Genomic DNA, 20,420 nt, shown 5'->3' with positions numbered 1-20,420 from the left:
TTGGCAATTAGGAGCACATTAAACATCACAGGCATTATCCAGCAGTATATGCAGCACCACAACCTGGCAAAGCGAAACTGGGTGAGTACGCGACGTCAGCGCAGTGACGAGAGTGATGAGGACATGGACACAGACTTCTCTCAAAGCACGGGCCCTGGCAATGTGGGCATCATGGTGCTAAAGGGGGAGGTTCACGCGATGGAACGCAGATTGTGGGCCTGGGAAAAAAGCACAGACTGGTGGGACTGCATAGTGTTGCGGGTCTGGGACGATTCCCAGTGGCTGCGAAACTTTCGCATGCATAAGGGCACTTTCATGGAACTTTTTGACTTGCTTTCCCCTGCCCTGAAGTGCATGAATACCAAGATGAGAGCAGCCCTCACAGTTGAGAAGCGAGTGGCAACAGCCCTGTGGAAGCTTGCAACACCAGACAGCTACCAGTCAGTCGGGAATCAATTTGGAATAGGCAAATCTACTGTGGGGGCTGCTGTGATGCAAGTAGCCAACGCAATCAAAGATCTGCTGATATCAAGGGTAGTGACCCTGGGAAATGTGCAGGTCATAGTGGATAGCTTTGCTGCAATGGGATTCCCTAACTGTGGTGGGGCCATAGACGGAACCCATATCCCTATCTTGGCACTGGAGTACCAAGCCGCTGAGTACATAAACCGCAAAGGGTACTTTTCAATAGTGCTGCAAGCACTGGTGGATCACAAGGGACGTTTCACCAACATCAACGTGGGATGGCCGGGAAAGGTACATGACACTCGCATCTTCAGGAACTCTGGTCTGTTTCAAAAGCTGCAGGAAGGGACTTTATTGCCAGACCAGAAAATAACCGTTGGGGATGTTGAAATGCCTATAGTTATCCTTGGGGACCCAGCCTACCCCTTAATGCCATGGCTCATGAAGCCATACACAGGCAGCCTGGACAGTAGTCAGGAGCTGTTCAACTACAGGCTGAGCAAGTGCAGAATGGTGGTAGAATGTGCATTTGGACATTTAAAAGCGCGCTGGCGCAGTTTACTGACTCGGTTAGACCTCAGTGAAACCAATATTCCCACTGTTATTACTGTTTGCTGTGCGCTCCACAATATCTGTGAGAGTAAGGGGGAGATGTTTATAGTGGGGTGGGAGGTTGAGGCAAATCGGCTGGCTGCTGGTTACTCGCAGCTAGACACCAGGGCGGTTAGAAGAGCATGGGAGGGCACGGTGTGCATCAGAGCAGCTTTGAAAACCAGTTTCATGACTGGCCAGGCTATGGTGTGAAAGTTCTGTTTGTTGAAGAAACCCTCCTGCCCCCTTGGTTCACTCTACTTCCCTGTAAGCTAATCACCCTTCCCTCCTCCCTTTGATAACCACCTGCAGAGGCAATAAAGTCATTGTTGCTTCACATTCATGCATTCTTTATTAATTCATCACACAAATAGGGGGATAACTGCCAAGGTAGCCCGGGCGGGGTGGTGGAGGAGGGAAGCACCAGGAGGGGTGGTGGAGGAGGGAAGGACAAGGCCACACAGCACTTTAAAAGTTTAAAACTTTAAAACTTATTGAATGCCAGCCTTCTGTTGCTTGGGCAATCCTCTGGGGTGGAGTGGCTGGGTGACCAGAGGCCCCCCCACCGCGTTCTTGGGCATCTGGGTGAGGAGGCTATGGAACTTGGGGAGGAGGGTGGTTGGTTACACAGGGGGTGTAGCGGCGGTCTTTGCTCCTGCTGCCTTTCCTGCAGCTCAACCATACGCTGGAGCATATTAGTTTGATCCTCCAGCAGCCTCAGCATTGAATCCTGCCTCCTCTCATCATGCTGCCACCACCTTTCAGCTTCAGCCCTCTCTTCAGCCCGCCATCTCTCCTCCCAGTCATTTTGTGATTTCCTGCACTCTGACATGGTCTGCCTCCATGCATTCGTCTGTGCTCTGTCAGTGTGGGAGGACAGCATGAGCTCAGAGAACATTTCATCGCGAGTGTGTTTTTTTTTTGCATTCTAATCTTCACTAGCCTCTGGGAAGAAGAGGATCCTGTGATCCTTGAAACACATGCAGCTGGTGGAGAAAAAAAAAGGGACAGTGGTATTTAAAAAGACACATTTTATAGAACAATGGGTACACTCTTTCACGGTAAACCTTGCTGTTAACATTACATACATAGCACATGTGCTTTCGTTACAAGGTCGCATTTTGCCTCCCCCCGCCGCGTGGCTAGCCCCTCACTCCTCCACCCTCCCCGTGGCTAACAGCGGGGAACATTTCTGTTCAGCCACAGGCAAACAGCCCAGCAGGAATGGGCACCTCTGAATGTCCCCTTAAGAAAAGCACCCTATTTCAACCAGGTGACCATGAACGGTATCACTCTCCTGTGGACAACACAGAGAGATAAAGAATGGATGTTGTTTGAATGCCAGCAAACATACACTGCAACGCTTTGTTGAACAATGATTCCCGACTACGTGCTACTAGCCTGGAGTGGTAAAGTGGCACCATGGTGGACGCAATAAGGCTGCCCTCCCCAGAAACCTTTTGCAAAGGCTTTAGGAGTACATCCAGGAGAGCCGCAAATCCAGGGCAAATTGATCATTAAACACGCTTGCTTTTAAACCATGTATACTATTTTAAAAGGTACACTCACCAGAGGTCCCTTCTCCGCCTGGCGGGTCCGGGAGGCACCCTTGGGTGGGTTCGGGGGGCACTGGCTCCAGGTCCAGGGTGAGAAACAGTTCCTGGCTGTCAGGAAAATTGGTTTCTCCGCTTGCTTGCTGTGAGCTATCTCCTCATCATCATCTTCCTCGTCCCCAAAACCTGCTTCCGTGTTGCCTCCATCTCCATTGAAGGAGTCAAACAACACGGTTGGGGTAGTGGTAGCTGAACCCCCTCAAATAGCATGCAGCCCATCATAGAAGCGGCATGTTTGGGGCTCTGACCCGGAGCGGCCATTCGCCTCTCTGGTTTTCTGGTAGGCTTGCCTCAGCTCCTTAAGTTTCACAGGGCACTGCTTCGGGTCCCTGTTATGGCCTCTGTCCTTCATGCCCTGGGAGATTTTGACAAATGTTTTGGCATTTCGAAAACTGGAATGGAGTTCTAATAGCACGGATTCCTCTCCCCATACAGTGATCAGATCCCATACCTCCCGTTCGGTCCATGCTGGAGCTCTTTTGCGATTCTGGGACTCCATCATGGTCACCTCTGCTGATGAGCTCTGCACGGTCACCTGCAGCTTGCCACGCTGGCCAAACAGGAAATGAAATTCAAAAGTTTGCGGGCCTTTTCCTGTCTACCTGGCCAGTGCATCTGAGTTGAGAGTGCGGTCCAGAGCGGTCACAATGGAGCACTCTAGGATAGCTCCAAGGGGCCAATACCATCTAATTGCGTCCACAGTACCCCAAATTCAACCCGGCAAGGCTGATTTCAGTGCTAATCCCCTTGTCGGGGGTGGAGTAAGGAAATCGATTTTAAGAGCCCTTTAAGTCGAAAAAAAGGGCTTCGTCATGTGGACGTGTGCAGGGTTAAATCGATTTAACGCTGCTAAATTTGACCTCAACTCCTAGTGTAAACCATGGCTAAGTGACCTAACCAAATCACACAGGAAACTGGGGAAGAGCTAGGAATTGAACCTAGGGCTTCCATACCCTAGGCTAGTGCCCTAACTACTGGGCCACGCTTTCTCTAAATTCTGATTCTCATGAGTCTGTAGACCTGGCTTCTGATCAGTGTGATCCGAATCTGACTGCTATCTCAGAATTCATCTTTAAAAAAAAAAAAAGAGCAAATCCTAGAACTTTTTCTCTGCAAATGTATTATGTATATACAGCCTGCAAGGAAATTGATCGTCTGAGATGTAGGATCAGTGCTTTGTTCCCCAAGAGAAAACTCTAAACCAGGAAAGTTAGTAAGTTTTCTTGACTGGAAGAAGTAACCAATGGGTCTATAAGAGAGTACATTTATATGCAGGCTCTGCTCTTAACAAGTACATGAATTATGGTGCTAATAATAACAAGGGTTTCTATGGGACCTAGCATAAGAGTTGGGGGTCCCAGGGAGCAGCCCTCCTGACCTTCCCCTCATCTTGGGAGATGCACAGGATTCACAGGGCTCTGTGTTCCTGATGTTTCTATAAGGACCTGTTCAGGTTATGCCTCCACTCTGTGAAAGTGACTCTCATTCACGATGAGCAGTAAACTCTGCAAGATGAAACTAACAGGACCTGATCCTCCTCTCTCTTACAATGATGTCAATCAGGAGGGACTATTAAAGCCAGTGAGCTACAAAGGTGTAAAAACAAGGGAAATTTGAGGAGTGTAAGACACAGTGAGCTTGACTGTTACCTCACTTTCACAGATTTTTTATTGGTTAAACGCCACTCACTTCAGTGGGATTATTGCCAGTTTACACCAGTGTCATTGAGAGGAGAATCAGGTGATGGATTTTCCTGCATATGGCATAATTTATCCCCAGTAATAAATACAGTAGCTTTGCTGACAACATAACAAGGGCTCTAACAGAGGAGCCAGAGAAGAGAAAATGATAAGCCAAATCTCAGAAAACAACACAGAATATAAATACTTCTCCAGCAAGCAGTGGAACATCTCACACACAGCATCGCAGCGTTAATTTCTGTTTACGCTCACACCAATATAATTAGCACAGTCACTGCTAACTAGCTAACAACTTTACTATAAACTTACTTGAACAATACATGCTGGAGAATTTATCACTCTCAACACTTCACAGCTTTGTCTGAGCATAGTCACAGATTCATATGAAATTCTAAAGTTACACCAGAGACAAATGAGCTAAATTAATCTAGCACACTTTCTGGCACAAAGAACTTCAACTCCGAGAAAAGCATAGATTTTAATTGTAGTTGGCTATAAAACAACCTGATGGAAATATTGCTCTCTATCTCAATAGACAGCAACCTTTGACACAGCTGAAAAGATCAGTCCTGCCCGAAGAAACTGTGGCCCTCAGTGCGTTTTGGATTAAGGCTCCCTAAAAAGGAAGTCTCCCAGACTGAGAATTCCCCAGATATGGAAGAACTTGGGTGGGAAACAGTGGTTCTGTGTCCTATAACAGTGCTCCATGGCAATCCAGAATGGGCTTGGGACAAGGAGCAGGTAGGTGGATCCTCATTACAGGAATCCAGTGGCCAAAACTGCATACCTCAGGGAAGCAGCCACTACTGTAGTCCATGGATTTTCTTTTGTCATGTTTCTTTTGTCCTGTTGCTAATCCTTCAGATTAATATTATGTGAATTAGCATCAGCATATTTTTATTTTCAAAGTGCTAAAAAGGTGCTTTTTTCAAACAGGGGTTTGTTTAATTAAAACGGCATGCTTGTGCACACCGCATCTATTTAGTATATTGCCTTATTCATCACAAGCATCACTATTGAGTTTTGATACCTTTGTGATGAATGAGCTATGTCAACAATAACTTCCACACACTTCTACCATATACATTGTTTTTATGGCTGAACACGCATAACAGTTACATTTAACTGTCTCTCTTTGCTGCAGATTACGTCACTTTCCAAAGGACAGTTTTTAAGATGCTCACGCTCCAGAGCTAAATCAGGCTGATGAATTAGTGTTTCTCTCCCAAAACAGAGTGCCAGAGCAGAAAAGAAATGGGGAAGGTCAGGAAGGAGAAAAGAAGGAATAAGAAATGGAAAGCAATAGAGAAAGAAGAGAGATCTAACAAAGAAAAAAAAAGACAAAGCATGCTGCCATAAGAGGCAGTGCAGTCCACTGTATAGGGTAGTAGCCTAGGATGCCACTAACCTGTTGTGTGACCTTGGGCAAATCACTTTGCTTCCCATGCAGTCTTCTCTATTTAGACTGTAAGTTCTTTGGGGGCAGGGACCATCTCTATCTGTATGTACATCACCTAGCACAATGGAGCCCTGATCTCATTTGGGACCCCCAGGAGTGACCATAATATAAAGAATAATGTCAAAAAAACTGTCCTTCTACACAGTTTTCAATATTTGTTTGAAGTTGCGAATACAAACCCATCTATTTTTTGTTCAGCTGATATTTATCTTTATTCTTTCAATGTACAGCAATAATTGGTACCCTCCATCCACTTTTACAATTCACACCAAATACACTCAACAAATGTAATCAAGTAGACTATCTAATGTACTTATATGGTCTCCATTATCACAGTAAGTCAAACAACCCCAAGTCTTGGCGGACAATGGGGAGAAGCAACTTCCACAGCAAAGGACCTCCCCACATAAGGCTCTGCCAGTAGCCCCCCAATTTGAACTGAGAGGACTCCAGCTCAAGAGCCCCCATGGATCTTAACTGTGGCAGTATGACATGGGGAGACACTGTGTCTCAGGTGACCAGGCACAAGCCCCTTAGAGCTTTAATGGTTACAACTAACAGCTTTGACTCTGTTTATACACATCAGTTCTGAAAAAATAAATGTCTAGTCATAGAAACCAGGATCTTCCCATAGTGGATTTTTTTTAAAGCAACCAAACCAGCCATTCATTATTATTACAGTCATAGCAGGGCGGTGACACTGCTGGGGGCGAGTCTGCGCCTGCATTTTTGCTCCTGCTCAGGTGGGTGATGGGGGGCTGCCAGCAAGGAAAGGTTTTGTAGCAACAAGGAGGGCAGTGGGGAGGAGGGGGTGGATCACGGAAGGGGGGACTGGACAAAGGTTCCATGGCAGTTGGGAGGTCACAGAGATGGGGGACGGATCCATGGCATTAGGGAGGAAGGGAGTCACAGAGGCGGGGGGAGGTTCTGAAGCAATTGAGGGGAGGAAGGTTCTGTGGGAGTGGGGGGGGCACAGAGGCAGGGGGAAGGTTCTGAAGCAGTTTGGGGGGAGACAGGTTCTGTGGCAGTTGGGGGGAGGAGTCATAGAGGCAGCGGGGAGGTTCTGTGGCAGTTGGGATGAGGAGGGGTCACGAGGCAGGAAGGGGTGGTTCTATGGTAGTTGGGGTGGGGTTCACAGAGACAGGGAGGAGGTTCTGAAGCAGTTGGGGGAGGAAGGTTCTGTGGGAGTTGGAGGGGAGGGGGTCACAGAGGCAGGGGAGAGGTTCTGTAGCAGTTAAGGGGGAGACAGGTTCTGTGGGAGTTGGGATGGGGGGGTCACAGAGTCAGGTGGAGGTTCTGTAGCAGTTGGGATGGGGGTTTCACAGAGGCAGGGGGAAGGTTCTGAAGCAGTTAAGGGGGAGACAGGTCCTGTGGCAGTTGAGGGGTCACAGAGGCAGGGAGGAGGTTCTGAAGCAGCTGGGGGAGGAAGGTTCTGTGGGAGTTGGAGGGGAGGGGGTCACAGAGGCAGGGGAGAGGTTCTGTAGCAGTTAAGGGGGAGACAGGTTCTGTGGGAGTTGGGATGGGGGGGTCACAGAGTCAGGTGGAGGTTCTGTAGCAGTTGGGATGGGGGTTTCACAGAGGCAGGGGGAAGGTTCTGAAGCAGTTAAGGGGGAGACAGGTCCTGTGGCAGTTGAGGGGTCACAGAGGCAGGGAGGAGGTTCTGAAGCAGTTGGGGGAGGAAGGTTCTGTGGGAGTTGGAGGGGAGGGGGTCACAGAGGCAGGGGAGAGGTTCTGTAGCAGTTAAGGGGGAGACAGGTTCTGTGGGAGTTGGGATGGGGGGGGTCACAGAGTCAGGTGGAGGTTCTGTAGCAGTTGGGATGGGGGTTTCACAGAGGCAGGGGGAAGGTTCTGAAGCAGTTAAGGGGGAGACAGGTCCTGTGGCAGTTGAGGGGTCACAGAGGCAGGGAGGAGGTTCTGAAGCAGTTGGGGGAGGAAGGTTCTGTGGGAGTTGGAGGGGAGGGGGTCACAGAGGCAGGGGAGAGGTTCTGTAGCAGTTAAGGGGGAGACAGGTTCTGTGGGAGTTGGGATGGGGGGGGTCACAGAGTCAGGTGGAGGTTCTGTAGCAGTTGGGATGGGGGTTTCACAGAGGCAGGGGGAAGGTTCTGAAGCAGTTAAGGGGGAGACAGGTCCTGTGGCAGTTGAGGGGTCACAGAGGCAGGGAGGAGGTTCTGAAGCAGTTGGGGGAGGAAGGTTCTGTGGGAGTTGGAGGGGAGGGGGTCACAGAGGCAGGGGAGAGGTTCTGTAGCAGTTAAGGGGGAGACAGGTTCTGTGGGAGTTGGGATGGGGGGGGGTCACAGAGTCAGGTGGAGGTTCTGTAGCAGTTGGGATGGGGGTTTCACAGAGGCAGGGGGAAGGTTCTGAAGCAGTTAAGGGGGAGACAGGTCCTGTGGCAGTTGAGGGGTCACAGAGGCAGGGAGGAGGTTCTGAAGCAGTTGGGGGAGGAAGGTTCTGTGGGAGTTGGAGGGGAGGGGGTCACAGAGGCAGGGGAGAGGTTCTGTAGCAGTTAAGGGGGAGACAGGTTCTGTGGGAGTTGGGATGGGGGGGGTCACAGAGTCAGGTGGAGGTTCTGTAGCAGTTGGGATGGGGGTTTCACAGAGGCAGGGGGAAGGTTCTGAAGCAGTTAAGGGGGAGACAGGTCCTGTGGCAGTTGAGGGGTCACAGAGGCAGGGAGGAGGTTCTGAAGCAGTTGGGGGAGGAAGGTTCTGTGGGAGTTGGAGGGGAGGGGGTCACAGAGGCAGGGGAGAGGTTCTGTAGCAGTTAAGGGGGAGACAGGTTCTGTGGTAGTTGGGATGGGGGGGGTCACAGAGTCAGGTGGAGGTTCTGTAGCAGTTGGGATGGGGGTTTCACAGAGGCAGGGGGAAGGTTCTGAAGCAGTTAAGGGGGAGACAGGTCCTGTGGCAGTTGAGGGGTCACAGAGGCAGGAAGGAGGTTCTGAAGCAGTTGGGGGTGGGGAAGAAGGTTCTGTGGGAGTTGGGGTTTCACCCAGGCAGGGGGAAGGTTCTGTGGGAGTTGGGGGGGTCACAGAGGCAGGGGGGAAGGTTCTCAGGCAGTTGGGGGGGAGGAAGATTCCGGGGCAGATGGGGGGAGGGGTCACAGAGGCAGTGGGGAAGATTCCGTGACAGCTGGGAGAAGGGAGGGCAGAAGGTTCTGTGGCGGTTGGAAGAAATGGGTCACAGATGTATCTGGGGTCCAGGGTGGAGCATGGTGTGGAAGTCAGTTAGGAGCTAGGGTTGCCAACATTGTATTTCAAAAATAACAGACTGTTTTCTTAGAACCCCTGCCCCACCCCTCGTCCTAATATTAATTATGAAGAAGAAGAAGAACTCACCTATGTTCGCCAGGAGTATTTCTTGCTGCTTTTTGCAGCGTTCAGCAAGTCCCAATCTTGTATAGAGATGAAAAAATAAGGGATGTCCCTTATAATATGGGACTGTTGGCAACCCTAGGACTCACAAGGTGTTAGAGCCCATAGGAACTAGCAGATTAAACACCTGATGTATTTGCCTCAGTTGTCCCTTTGTCAGTGATCGTTTCAAGATTAGGCGTGGTGACCACAGCACTCCTGGACCTCCTGAGAGGACACTGTTTCCAAAAGTCTGGGAGGGACCAAGAGTGAAAATGCATGAGCGTCCTGGATTTCACTCATCAACAGGTAAATAAAATATAGGGAGAACCAGCAGGAACATATCCTCATGTTCCACATGGTTGTGCCTATTCTGCTGCATATGAACAAACAGTGCTTCCAAACATATGAAAGGACAAATGTCCATCATCCATGTATGCGAGACTGGATATAGGGCCAAATTCTCATCCTTAATTAAACAGGACTCTTACACTGGGATTTTCAAAGGAGCTTAAGGGAGAACTCAATGAATTTCAATAGGATTTGGATGCGTAACTCCTCTGAGAATCCCAACCCCACTGATTTCCAGTGAAAGTCTCTGTACCCTATTAACAATCCCTTGAGTCACCCCGGGCCTCAATTCTTTACTCGGACTTTTCTGATGTAAAATCATAAGCTACTGCCTTCCTCTGTCCAAAGTAAAAAAGTGAGTTTGCAGTGGTAAGTCAATTTTAAACCATCCCTTCACCTTCAGGTTAGATTCTGCCTTTCAAGTTTCAACTTCAAGAATAGTTGACATAACTGACTAGCAGCATAGTGTCATTTACTTGACTAGAGCTACGGATTTACACCAGGCCAAATCCATGTTTGGTTTTTAATGGAGATTAGTCCCTCACCCTAGTTGTAATCAATGACTGAAGCCTTTTGGCTTTCCTTACATCCAAAGTAGCTTTCAGGACACTTCCATTTATGCACCATTAAGCATCTCCTACACTGCAGCATTACAGAAAGCAGACTAACAACTTGGCTAGCATTTGATGAAATCATTACTCGATGAAAGTACAATACCCACTTTCTCTGATGTTGCAGTAGAAAAAGGGATCTTTTTAGCAGCACCTATTTTGTGGCTTGTCTAATACTGCTCTCCACATTGGTATATTTCAGGCAATTAAAATAAGCTTATGCTTATACAGTGTCTTTATAGAGAGTGCCTAGGGGCAGGTTTGTTGGATTGTGTTCAACACAAGACCTGGTTCTGGGAACAATTTCAAGGATCCCATTTGCCTCTTATCCAGTCCCATGAACAGAAATGTGAAGGAAATAAAAATCATGTTCACAAAGGACTCAGGTATTGCTGTGTCATGGTGGACAAGGCAGTTAACTTTACTGTCTCTATTGCCCCATACGTAACCTCCCATTTCTTTTCACAGAGGGATTATGAGGATTAGTTAGTCAGTGTTTGTACAGAACTGTGAAGCCATCAGTGTTAAGAGTTCTTATTGGGTTATCTCTGACACACAGTGCACAAGTACTTGTGTTACTCTCAGTATATAATTCAGTATTTTCAAAGGACAAACGCCACAGGACTTTGTCAGGACAACTCAGGCATGGCTCATCTATCACCTTGCTGTCCACTTTATCCCTAAATTCCTCTTCCCAGGCAATCCGTCTATCTCACCTAGCATTACATATTCATAGTCTAACATATACAGAATTGCTCCTATTAGAATCCTGGGTGTAGCTGGGTTTTTTTAATTTTGCTCCTATATATGCCTGCCACTGTAGCTGCAGCCAGCTCTGACAATACCCATTACAGGGCACTGCCAGTCTGTTCTAGAGTCCCTCATTCTGTTATCATCTAAACTATGGCTACAGTAACAAAAAGAACCACAGACTGGTCCTTTGAGCTCCACAAGAGAATTTAATTTGGAGAGCTATGGGGACAGTGGGAACATGATAAAGCTTCTTTGTCAGTCTGAAATAAAACTAACACTGGAAGGAAAATGCTAGTAGTCAGTGGACGTTGCTTCCAGGACCCATCCACTGCACTGTAAATTGATAGAGCCTGATGCCTTGCTTTAGCACTCTCCTCCTCCCCCAAACACACTCAAGACAGATGTCTTGTTTAATACCTCACCGGCTAAAACTCCAAGATTATACTGCAGTCACAGGGGAAACCACATGGGTTCTGCCTATTATTAACCACTTATTCCCATCCAAAGAAAGTTAGCCCTCTAAAGCCGATTAATGCATCACATCTGATGGAGAACATTCAGAGTGTGGTCCTCTACAAAGCGAAGGCAGAGAATCACACACACACATGAAGAACAACAGTGCTAAGGGAGTGCGAGTGAGCCCGATGCTGTATCAGTGAGACCCCTCGCCCATGGCCACTGCATTACAACCTCTTAGCAGGAGGGCCCCTAAGAGTGACTGAGAGGGGCAGTGTTATCCTGACCATAGAGCATGGCACTGGGACTTGTGTGACCTGTGTTCTATTTGCAGCTCTGCTCCATGATATGCTGTATGACCTTGGGAAAGGCATCTCTCTGTGCTTCTATTTGCCTTCCCATCCTTTGTGTTGATTATTTAGATTGTAAGTTCTTTGGACAGGGATTTCTCTTGTATGTGCGCAACGCCTATTACAGTGGGCGCCTAGTCTCAGTTGAAGCCCTAGGTTCTACTTTAACATAAATAATAATGTACCTGAGCTCCTAATCAGAACAAAAGAAGCTGTAGCTTAAATCCATGTTTCCTGAGATATATCCATTCTCCACCCATACATTGCACACTTGTGAGCAAAGAAGTCAGCATACCTTGTGATTAATTTCACTCATTCCTGTGCACACTCATGCTGCAGTACAACAACCTGCTCTACACTGCACAAATACTTGTGGGATCACAGTATTAATGTAGAATTTTTCTTCTTTTTAAGTGACAGAGTTAAAGGCTACTTGCCTGCCTTATGCAATTTCAGAAGCATCTTTTCAAAGTGATCCTATGTCAAAAGCCAAACAAGTCAAAACTGCTGTGGTGACTTGCAGAGAAAAAATAAACACATTAATAGAAGTTGCATTATATGTTTAGCTTGAAATGATGGCAAAGAGGGAGGTAAATAAAATAGCCATGATTCCTATTAAACTAAACCTTTCCATTGATTTTTAACCACAACAGAATCATATATTTTGCTTTGACAGCACAGCTGCAGAAACTGCTATCATTGCAACACAAGCAGCTTTCCTTAACAACAATGTACAGGCAATTATGAGGGAAAAAAGAGAACTATTCCGAAGAATCAGTAAGACAGAGATAATAAAAGTGCTGTCACTGTACATGCATGATTGCAAGGTGGACGTCAGATATTGGTAGGGGAAAAAACTTTCAACTGGCACTATATACCAATCAAGTAATAACAACAGTCTAATCTCAAAATCAATACTGGTGATTGCAAAGGCTGATACTGTGCACCGTCACAATGGAAAATCCAAGCTACCAAGACAGCTCAAAACTAACTTCCCGGGGCTTTGGCATAGCAAAGGGGATAAACTTCCAGTTAGTAGACATCATTGTGGAGTTCGCCACAATAAAAAAAAAAAAAATAAAAATTGATAGACTTCTCTATCAGGATAGGTCAAAATTTTTCAAAATTTAGATTAAAGTTTTTTGCAAACATTTCTCAAAAATATTTTCCTCCCCCCCCCTGTTTTTTTAACCAACTCATGATGGAATTGTTTTGAAATTTTCATAATAAATTGTAAAAATGGTTCCTTATTTTTTTAATAGCTCTATAGTCTAGGACTCCTATACTGTAGTATCTGAGCAGTACACAGACATGAAAGAATTTATCTTCACAACCTCCATGTGAGGTAGGGAAGTATTACTCTCCACATTTTACAGACAGAGAACTAAGCCACAGAGCAACTAAGTAACTTGCCCAAGGTCACACAGGAAAGTCTGTGACAGAGCCAAGAATTTACCCTAGACCACTGGAGTTCTTCTGGTGCACTGTGGTCTGGTGCAGAGCTGAGAATAGAGCCCAGGCCTTCTGTATCTAAAACCTGTGATTTAACTGCATACCATCCTTCCTTAAAGTGACTTGGGTATATTTCCCTGCTCAGAAATTAATATATAGGTACTTCCTATATATTAAATGTCTCAAGCTATTAAAATCAGTTTGTTTATTTAATACTATGTCTCTGAGTTTGAAACAAAACTACAAAGCTATACATTAAAACAAAACATTCCACAGACATACGAACAGACACTTTGCAAAAGCAATGTCCTGCACACTACACAACATCTCAGCCATACACAGCATCTCCTTAGCCATCTAATACACCCTTTACTTAAACATCTGGGTTTTCCCATGCCTCTCTTTTCATGCAAAAGTCTTCTATTTCATCATATGTCTTATAACATGCTCACATTAAACCACTGCTACCATGTCAACATACCAGTGTGTTGAAGATGGGAACAACAGTTTCACCACCTTTTAAAAAACTCACTCTCTTAACCACCACAGGAAACTGTATAACATTTTAAAGAATTCTCTGCATTATCTAGCTACCCAGGTATTTATGTGACTCTCTTCACCATAGTATCTTAGCACACCTCATGTACTGAGGAAAACCTAGTTGGGACAACTTATGATTCCATGCAATTTCTATAGCATCAATAACAATTGACCTTCAATTTCTAATGCTAAAATACTGGTAAATAAATAATCACATTACAACCCAGATTGCTACACTGTCAGCACACACCAGTGTCAAACAGACCTATCTGAACATGGACACAGGAATCCAATACAATCTTTCCCTGATTTTCTCTCGTAGCAATTCTATTTTAGACTCATTAGCAGATCTTAGTTAACCAACTAGTGTCTCTCATCACAGCACACAGTAAACACATATATCCAAGAGACTGAAATGCAAAAGTAAACTTCTGCTGTTAGCAAGAACTAAGGAACACATTTTCTAAGGGGCTCAGAGCCAGAATTTCAAATGCCAAGCATCCATAAGTGAGGCCAGATTTTCAGAAGAACTCAGTAACCATTCTAACACCTATATAAGAGCCAGATTTTCAAAACTGCATAGAACCCAACATACTGTGCTGAGCTGAGCTTCTGTGAAAAGCTGGGCACTTATTTTGGTACCTAAATAGAAGCTGAGCTCTTTTGCAAATCCGTTTACGGTTTAAACTCAGACTTAGCAAAGAAAAATGAGGTGGAGTTTTATAAAAACAACCTCAAAACTCCAGATTTGTGGATGTTTTATAAATAAATATCGCAAATTATTTTGCTTCTCTGATACTTAAAAAAAGGACGATTATAAATAATTTAAAAGAATAGATCAAACCCTGCTTACCTTGATCATGAGAATTCAGTTCTTACTTGAGTGAGGGAAACCAGTGGGATTACTCAGGTGAATAAAATGAGAGTGTGATTTGACTTTTAGGAAGGGGAAAAACAAAACAAGAAACAAAACACACATTTCCTCCCAGATTGATGTCTTCTATAAATTTCAACCTCCAGTGTAGTAGAGTGTTTAGCTTGGAAACTCACTGACAGCCTATATATTCACAGCAGTGCAACAGCAGCACTACAACCACCGCCCCCCCCCCCAGGGTTTACTCAGAACATTTTGTATAACCAGCATAGCAGTGAATGACTAGATCTGACCGTGGCACCTCTTGCGCTGTACCCACTGATAGATGCACTTAGACTTGCCTCCTACCCATTCTCCAGAACTACAGTAGCTTCCAGCTACCTGCTGATGTATAGCTTGATTGCTGTAACCGCCTTCCCCCGCTGCACAACTCCAAAAACGAGCTCTTCAAGGCTACAGCCAGTTTTCCTGCTATACAGCCAACAAGCATGGTGTTTTAAAATTTCAGGTTTTGTGTGGTAACTTTTTTCAGTCTGAAGTCAAATTTCAGGTGCACAGAGGACAAAATCTGCCGTACTATTATTATAAAGATACCTTCGGTAAAACATTTATACAGCATTGTCAATTTATACCCAGAGCGACAAATTCTGCTCAAAGTTACACTAGTTAAAACCAGGAGTAACTCCACTGAAGCCAATGGAATTAGCATAGATTTTCATGTGTACACAGCAGAATCTGGCACATCAGTAAGGACCTGGGACCAAGTTCCATTTACACAATGTATAGAGTTGCTCTGGATTTGCATTGGTGTAACACAGCAGAATTTGGCCCACAGTCCCTGCCCTAAAAGGTTTACGAAAGGCATTTATAGCAACATTTAATTTAAAAAAAACATCAGCTCAGAATTAATCATACATAAGTAGTGTTATAATCAGTGCATGATAATTAGTCTCAACTTTAAAATAAAAAAAAATCAAGATCACTTGCCAGTGTTTTCAGCATAAAAATGGAGAGAAGCACAGTCCTGAAATACATACCATGCAGATTTTTATAGATATGCATGTATATACAACTGGAATATTTGGCTGCTCCACTAGATCCTCTGAATATGGTTCTAGGAAGAATACAGCGTGAGAAGCAGATTCCCCCCAAGGCACCACCCCCAAAAAGCATCACAGGAGTTAGAGAACCAGCTGAGGTTGTTTTATTCCGTTTTTTTCCTTTCCTTTTGCAGACTAGAGACATTTCGGCAAAATAGAAAATGGAATACAAAGAGAATTCTGCATCTGCTTCCAGAGCAAAGCAATCTCATTCTTACTATGATTTGTCTAAATGCTCTGCTGGATGTAATGCCCAAATGAGAACAAAACACAATCCTTAGGTATGTAATGCATATTGCAACAATATAAATATGCATTACACAAACACAGGGGTGAATAATGTGCAGGATGCAGATCATTTAAACCTTCCTCCTCTATTCACTAACGATTCCCTCCCAATGAAAAGATTTAAAGCCAGAAAGTCGCTTCCAAATCCTCCCGCTTTTGTTCCATCAGCGCTGAACATTCATCTGCTTCGATGAAAGGGGCACATTTCGTTCCGAAAAGCCCCTTGGTGCAGCCACAAGCAAAGCCACTGGCAGTTGCTTACCATTGGGCATGAACCCTTCAGGCTTGGTGAGGGGAGTAGGTGGAAACGCACCGCTCCTCCCAGCAATGTGCAAAGGGCAGATTCAGCCGGGCAGCAGCCCCATAGGACCCTAGGATCTGTACAAAGACTATGAGAAATTCCCTTCCAGAAGGACAGCCGGAGTATGGGAATCCCAGACAGCTGCAGCAATGGGGCATTTTACTCAGCTCAAGGAAGCAGGAAGGGTGCCAGGCATTAGATCCTTAACCGGCCAGCCAAGTTTCTCCAGCCCAGCCTGGCTGCTGTATGCACTTTCCTCCCCTCCCAGTGCTGATGGGCTGCACCTACCTTCCCAGCAAAGTCCTCTGCAGCTTCCCCCTGCAGGCATATGAGCACTTGGTGGTCTCAGCCCAGCCCTCTACGTGTCGCTCTCCGATCGGATGCTGCTGCCCCAGCACGTAACCCTCTGGCACTCACTCACCTGGGCAGGTTGCTGGAAGGTCTAGAGCTGCTGCGGCTCTGGGTCTCTGTCTGGGCTGTTTGCAACGTGCCTCTGTTTGCAGAGACTATACAAAGTATCAAGTGATCCTCCTATCAGCAATTCTGTACCATGGGCAGCATCCTCGGCTCTCCTCCTATTGGAAATTTCTGATGTCCAGTGCGATTGGTGGACTGTATATTATAACTCTGGTTTCTGATTGGAGGCACAGAGGACTATGTAAATAACTATATGAGGTTGGGTTCCTGTTGGTTCATTGCTTCTGAGCTTTCCATAGGCTTTTCTCCCCAAACCTGCTGTAAATTGCAGGTTGATTGGAGCGTTTTGATCGAAAAACCTCACAAAGAAATCTCAACGTATTTCTTTCATGTGGGGTTATATCACTGTTTTCTGCAGTTTTGGGAGAATTCTGTGAGTGTCTCGCAGATCACCAGCCTTGATGACTGTGTATCCAGGACAAAGGTATCTTTACATGCATTTAAAAGGGGGGCAGTGTAACGATAAATACACCTAATTACTGGAATTCCCATTGCTTTGTTAAGCAGTGGTAGCAATTTACTTTTTAATGACTAATATTTTTAAAGCCACTAGAAATTAAATAAAAAGAAAAGGAGGACTTGTGGCATCTTAGAGACTAACCAATTTATTTGAGCATGAGCTTTCGTGAGCTACAGCTCACTTCATCAGATGCAGTTGAAGTGAGCTGTAGCTCACGAAAGCTCATGCTCAAATAAATTGGTTAGTCTCTAAGGTGCCACAAGTCCTCCTTTTCTTTTTGCGAATACAGACTAACACGGCTGTTACTCTGAAACCTAGAAATTAAATCTTAGCCATTGTTTTCCAATGGCAAATTACTACAGCCCTATGTATCTGATGGAGTGGGAGGTCAGGGATTTTTCACCCCACACTTCAAGTGCTGCCAACTCTCACCATTTTATAGTGAAACTTGCAATATTTGTTGTTTATCTTAATGCCTTAGCTTCTGGAGGCATGTGATTATCTGAGACTCCTAGCTTTCATTTATAAGTGGGGGGTGGAGTATTTTCTAGCCTTCACTGTAGTAGAAAATGTAATCCAAGTGCACCCTCAAGGCTCAGAAACCAGAAGGCAAATCAAAAGAACTCAGAATTTATTTGTCTTAAAAAATTATGGGATTTAAAAATAATCTCATTATGGGGGGGGCTGAATCATGCTTTTTGAACACATGGGGTTGGCAATACAGCACTTTCTAAGGGGTAATCCTCCCAATATCAGATTAGGATAGAGATTGACAGGGAAATGATTTTGCTAACATAAATTCAGCCTTCTGACTTCAAGTAGCAAATGAGGCTGAGCTGAGAAGAAGCAGGTGTTTGTATAAATCAAATTATTATATTATTTTTATTTAACATTTATAGCAGAAGTAACTCCAGTAATTGTGGTAGCCCTTAAATACCAGAACCAGACTGGGTCCCTCTGTGCTAAGTGTTGTACAATAAAAAGAATGTAGGGAAGGAAAAGATGTAGTTTATTATCCAGGCCATCTTTCTGCCAGTGCAATATCTTTTCCTACCGTATCAGTGGGGTCAAAATACAAAGTGAGGAGCTCTCTGTGATTTTTTTGGAGTGGAAGCAATCTAGAACACTGTTCTCCTCTAGTTATTTAAACTGAAGAGTGTGAGGCCTTAAGATTTCAGCAGTTTTTACCTCTAATCACCAAAGGAGTCATAACAGCAATAACTTAAATACAGCTGTGACCATGCCACACATCCAAATGTGTGTGCTGTGAATGTAGACCAAGGTCTCTCAGATGCTGAGTTTTTGAGAGGGACTGTGTTGTACGATAGTCTAGGGGACCTCACAAATTAGAGTCAGATTAAAATATTTAGTAAAAACGATGCTTTGCTTTATCTCCACTAATAAAACATTAAAAACCAGAAGTTTACAGGTCATGAATAAAGAAATATTTCTGTTCTGTATTTGGAGAAAAAAGATGTAGTCATATCATGTAATAAAACTCTCTTCATTCCACTAGTATCTCAGGAGGATATTAAACAGCACCTGTTTAAGTGACATGTTCAAATCAGGTCCATATAAATTGCATCCAAGAGTTTTAAAAGAGTTGGGTGAGGCACTCACTTGACTGTTAATGTTGATTGTCAGAAGACTGGAAGAAAGCTGATGTTGTGCCAATATTTAAAAAATGTAACTGGGATGACCCAAGTAATTGTAGGTCTGTCAGTCTGACATCAATCCCAGGCAAGATAACAGGGCAACTGATATGGGACTCAATTAATAAAGAATTACAGAAAGGTAATATAATTAATGCCAACCAGCATAGGTTTATGGAAAACAGATTGGTTAAACTAACATGATTTTTTTTTTTAAATCAGATTACAAGTTTGGCTGGTAAAGGTAATAACGTTGATGTAATACAATTAGAGTTTTGTAAGGCATTTGACTTGGTACCGCATGACATTTTGATTAAAAAACTAGAAAGATACATTTAATGGCACTAGGGATGTAAAACTTTAACCAGTAGCCAATAAGCATCAGTCTTATCGGTTTCAGTTAACTATTAAACTCCACTGCCACCCAGCCTCCTGGCGGCTGGCCCCAGCCAGAACCCCAGGCACGGGGCCAGCAGCGGAGCCCTGCGTAAAATATGGGAGTGCTGCAGCACCCCCTCCCCTAGTTCCCCGCCTATGCAAACTCCTTAACGGTTAACTGTTTAACCAATAGAATTTTAATAGGTTAAACAGTTACTACTTTTAAACCCTATTTACATGCCGAAATGGCAAACATTAAATGGATTAAAAGCTAGCTAACTGATAGGTCTCAAAATGTCATTGTAAATGGGGACTCATCAACAGACGGGACTGTTTCTAGTGGGATCCCTCAGGAATCTGTTCTTGGTCCTATGCTATTTAACCTTTTTTTGTTAATGATCTGGAAGAAAACATAAAATATTCACTGATAAAGTTTGCAGATGACGCAAATTGGGGGAATAATGAAGACAGGTCACTGATTCAGAGTGATCTGGAACGCTTGGTAAATGGCTCAAGCAAATAATATGCATTTTAATGTAGCTAAATGTAAGTGTATACATCTATAAAAAATGTTTTTCTTACACATTGGGGGACTCTATTCTGGGAAGCAGTGACTTTGAAAAAGATTTGGAGATTGTGATGGATAATTAGCTGAATTTGATCCTGCAGTGAGACACTGTGGCCAAAAGGGTGAATGCAATCTTTGGATGCATAAACAGGATAATCTTGAGTTGGAGTAGAGAGGTTAGCTTACCTCTGTATTTGACACTGGTTCAACCACTGGACAAAATACTGTCCAGTTCTGGTGTCCACAATTCAAGAAGGATGTTGATAAATTCAAGAGGTTTCAGAGAAGAGCCACAAGAATGATTAAAGAATTAGAAAACATGCCCTATTGTGGTAGCCTCCAGGAGCGCACTCTATTTAGCTTAACGAAGGCTAAGGGATGACTTGATTACAGTCTATAAGTACGTATATGGGGAACAAATATTTAATAATGTATTCTTCAGTTGCACAAAGAAAGGTATAACGTATTCCAATAGCTGGAAAAGTTGAAGCTAGACAAATTCAGATTGGAAATAAGGTGTACATTTCTAACAGTAAGAGTAATTAATCATTGGAACAATTTGACAAGGGTCATGGTGGATTCTCCATTATTAACTATTTTAAAATCAGGATTGAATATTTTTCTAAAAGATCTGTTCT

At 44.6% G+C, this 20,420-nt stretch overlaps 1 protein-coding gene and 1 long non-coding RNA gene across 9 annotated transcripts in view; one reads left to right on the top strand and one right to left on the bottom strand.

Annotated features, from left to right (window-relative positions):
* The window catches only part of CAMKK1 (calcium/calmodulin dependent protein kinase kinase 1), a 197,326-nt gene extending 180,244 nt beyond the window's left edge, over positions 1–17,082 (bottom strand). For 2 of the 7 annotated variants that reach the window (XM_073315804.1, XM_073315803.1), the window contains exon 1: positions 16,536–17,082. The gene's annotated coding sequence lies outside the window, so the exon portion shown is untranslated. Of the gene's footprint in view, positions 1–14,537; positions 15,089–16,208; positions 16,495–16,535 lie in introns of those variants that run through there. The other 5 variants (XM_073315808.1, XM_073315805.1, XM_073315810.1 and 2 more) reach the window with 4 other exon arrangements.
* LOC140899771 (uncharacterized) overlaps positions 16,804–20,420 on the top strand; it is a 137,437-nt gene continuing 133,820 nt past the window's right edge. For both annotated transcript variants that reach the window (XR_012155443.1, XR_012155442.1), the window contains exon 1: positions 16,804–17,148. This is a non-coding gene — a long non-coding RNA (uncharacterized lncRNA). The remainder of the gene's footprint in view (positions 17,149–20,420) is intronic.

The sequence above is a fragment of the Lepidochelys kempii genome, chromosome 17 (genome assembly GCF_965140265.1).
Source record: "Lepidochelys kempii isolate rLepKem1 chromosome 17, rLepKem1.hap2, whole genome shotgun sequence".
NCBI classification, from domain to species: domain Eukaryota; kingdom Metazoa; phylum Chordata; order Testudines; family Cheloniidae; genus Lepidochelys; species Lepidochelys kempii.
The sequence above is the reverse complement of the archived record's forward strand: the minus strand, read 5'-3'. Positions and strand labels throughout refer to the sequence as shown.